The sequence below is a fragment of the Octodon degus genome, unplaced genomic scaffold (assembly GCF_000260255.1).
Source record: "Octodon degus isolate 3935 unplaced genomic scaffold, OctDeg1.0 scaffold00276, whole genome shotgun sequence".
Classification (NCBI taxonomy): domain Eukaryota; kingdom Metazoa; phylum Chordata; class Mammalia; order Rodentia; family Octodontidae; genus Octodon; species Octodon degus.
Genome location: NW_004524852.1, coordinates 2,228,026 through 2,231,724, shown reverse-complemented (window position 1 = coordinate 2,231,724; position 3,699 = coordinate 2,228,026). Strand labels below are relative to the sequence as shown.

Genomic DNA, 3,699 nt, shown 5'->3' with positions numbered 1-3,699 from the left:
TATCAAATTAATTAATATTTTTCCTTGCCCTTCCCCTCCCCTACTCAGCCCACCCCATTCCCAGATCCCCCACCCATCCCCATAAATTCTACCTTTTTTTTTTTTTTTTTTTTTTGTGGAACCGGGGATTGAACTCAGGCCTTTGCACTTGCCAGGTAAGCGCATATTCTACTGAGCCATCTCCTGGGCCCCAAAGTCTACCTTCTCATTTCTTATTGTATAGTTTACATCTAAACTGTTCCCCAAATTCTCATGCACTCAGAGATACAGCTTTGGAAAGGTGTTTAGCTCACGGTTGAGTGTGGTGTTATGGTGCAGGGGCCTGTCCAAAGGAGCTGGTAACTAGGGACCTGGAAGACAACACTCTTTTTCCCTTCTCTCCACTTCCTGGCTGCTGTAACAGAAGCAGCTTTCTGTGCCATGGCCCCCTGCCATGCTGTTTTTTCCTTGAAGCCAGCCATCTGTGAACTGAAACCTCTAAGAACCACGTGCCCAGATAAAGCTCTTCTCCTTTAAGTTGTGTGGCTGAGAGTTTGGTCTTAACAACAGGATGCTAGGAAGACTATATGATATTTACACATATGAGTCTGGTTTATTTCACTTAAGAGTATATCTTCAAAAAAAAAAAGAGTATATCTTCAAGTAGCATCCACTTAAATATGAAGGCTTCGAGTTTATCATTCTTTATAACTGAGTAATTCTCCATTGTATATTGGATTACTTTGCTGAATTCACACACCTACAACATTTGAATGGCAATGAAATATCCATCTCTGACAAAACTAAACAAAAAAGGGGGATATAAATGAAGGACCATTTTGGAAACCGCAATTTTTTTTTAAGTACCAGGGATTGAACTCAAGACCCTGAACTTGCCAAGCAAGTGCTTATTCTACTGAGCTATCTCCCAACCCTGAGGACCATTTCGTAGTGATCTATCTTCCTCATTTGGTTCAGTTTTGTTTTAATTAGTGCTGTATAAAAAATAGTTTAAACTGTGCATGGTGGTACATCCCTATAATCCCAACACTCTGGGGGACTGAGGCAGGAGGATCAGAATTTCAAGCTCAGTCTGGATAACTTAATGACTTAGCCAGACTTTGCCTCAAAACTTTCTAAAAACAGTTGAGATGTAACTGAATTCAAAGGCCCTAGGCTTAATCCCCAGTATTGAGGAAAAAGCAAAAAAAGTGTAGCACAGGGGCTTAGCTAACTTTGGTAGTGTGGCAGCCCACAAGCTATGTACAAGCTTCATAAAGACTTCCAAATAAACTCATTCACTTGCACAGCTGGACTTGCCTAAGTCATTCTTTGGACTACTGGTTCCTTCTCAGTTTAGTCAGATGCTTCTCTTATGTCTCCCTGGGAAGTTTACATAACAAGAAACTGCATATTTACATTAATTTTGTAAGTATTCACATATTGTAACATACATATATCCATAAAATTTCTAATAAAATCTAAAAGTTTGAGTATTTATTATTTGATTAAAATTAGGATATTTTTATTCCTCATTGAACAAGTCCCAGCCCAATCTGTCAGAGTGTGTGTGTGTGTGTGTGTGTGTGTGTGTGTGTGTTATTATTGTTAGTGCAGTGGCCTACAAGCTTCCCAGGGCCCAGGCAGGCATGGTGGTGCATGCCTATCATCACAACACTCTGAGAGACGGAGCCAGGAGGACTGCAAATTCAAGTCCAGCCAGGGAAGTCTAGTGAGGACTTTGTCTCAAATTAGAAAGAAAGAAAGAAAGAAAGAAAGAAAGAAAGAAAGAAAGAAAGAAAGAAAGAAAGAAAGAAAGAAAGAAAAAAAGAAAGAAAACTTGGGAAGGTGACTCAATAATAAGACCCTGCATTCAATCACCTGTAGTACCCAAAAAAGAAAAAAAAAAATTCCACTGCCCAAATAATAGATTTTGAGCATCCGTCTATAACATGTGTCTTCATAATCACTTAACTACAAATTATAGACATGCATTACTTATCAACATATTGTGAGAATTATAAGCCATATAAAATAGATATGAATAGAGAAATACAATAAAAATATAAAAGTCCTAATAGTTTCCTTCTGCATAACAAAAAAATCATTTTGTTAAGCATCTAAAGGGAAAACACTCTATTTTGGTTGCCACCTGTTTAGAGATTGTATTTTATAATCAAAATAACCCAAGGAGGTTGGGCGTGGTGATACATACTTATAACCCTAGCACTCAGGAGGCTGAGACAAGGGGATCACATTGAATTCTAGGCCTGTGGAGGTTACATAATGAGTTCAAGGCCAACCTGAACTACATAGCAAGATCCTGTATCAAAAAACAAAAACAAACAAAAAACCCATTAAGGAACTCTACATTTTAATTATATTTTCTAAAATATTTTACAAAATTTATCAAGTACCATTGCTTCTTGTATCTTGTCTTCCTTTTCTGTTACCTTTATTTAATAATTTAGTCTTCTAAATTTTCCAGTACACCTATTTTAAGCCTCAATTTCCTCTTTCTAAATGTTTCTCTGTGGGCCAGCGAGATAGTTCAGCGGATGAAGCGCTTGCTAAGGCAGGTTCAAGGACCGGGGTTCAATCCTGAGCTGGACGGGCCCTGGGCTCACTGAGTTGGCCACGGAGACTGGATGTAGGGGTGCACACCTGTAACCGCAGCACTGAGGAGGCTGAAAACAGGAGGATCACTATGAGTACGAGATGCATAGTGAGACCCTGTACCAAATACATTAAAAAAAAAAAAAAGAAGAAGAGTACTGTGGCACTGATGGTTGCCCCCAAACCTTGGGCCTCCTGGAGGAACCATGCCTCCTACTGCTATGGGTGCCACCAGTAGTGGTGCCCACACTACTCTGCCTGAGAGAAGCTGCTAGAGGAGCTGTTGATTTCTCTCTGAATGTTGGGAAAAAGAATGCCAAAGTTGTCAGCTGAAAAAGTAGCCAATCAGGAGAAAGATGTAGGCTGGAGACTTTGAATTACCTGCTTTGAGGATGGACTTCCTGGCTCTCTTATTATTCTACCTGGCTTTCGTGTTGACCAGTGTTGTTATGATCTGCATCTGCTCAAAAAGTCATCGTTTCACATGCCTGGTCCAGGGTGGAACACAGGCACTGTAACAAAAACAAATGAAGTATTATTTCTTCAAGTTTATGAGTTTGATGATGTGATTTTTGCAAAGCATGTGAGCTGCTCTACTGTGGTTTAAAGAAACCAGCTCAATCCAAGCACTGCAGCGTGTGTAACGGCTGTGTGCACTGTTCTGACCATCACTGTGTTTGGGTAAACAAATACTTTGGGGCCTGGAACACCAGGTACTTCCTTATCTACCTCCTGACACTGAGCACATCAGCAGCTACCAAGGCCATCCTGAGCGTAGCATTTCTGGTCCGCTTGGTGATGGTGTCAGATCTGTACCAGAAAACATACATTAATGACTTCAGACAGTTCCAGGCTATGGACACAGTCTTTCTCATTCAATACCTGTTCCTGACCTTCCCAAGGATTGTCTTCTCCCTGGGCTTTGTCGTGGTGCTAAGCCTCCTCCTGGGCGGCTACCTGTGCTTTGCTGTGTACCTGGCTGCCACCAATCAGACCACCAACGAACGGTTCAAAGGAGACTGGGCCTGGTGTCAGCACTGCCCTCTGGTGGCCGGGCGCTCATCCCGAAGTTACCAGAACATTTACCAGAGAAAGAGGAAATAA

At 41.2% G+C, this 3,699-nt stretch overlaps 1 pseudogene; it reads left to right on the top strand.

The window, feature by feature from the left end:
• Nucleotides 1–3,699, top strand: part of LOC101573192 — a 63,997-nt pseudogene extending 60,298 nt beyond the window's left edge.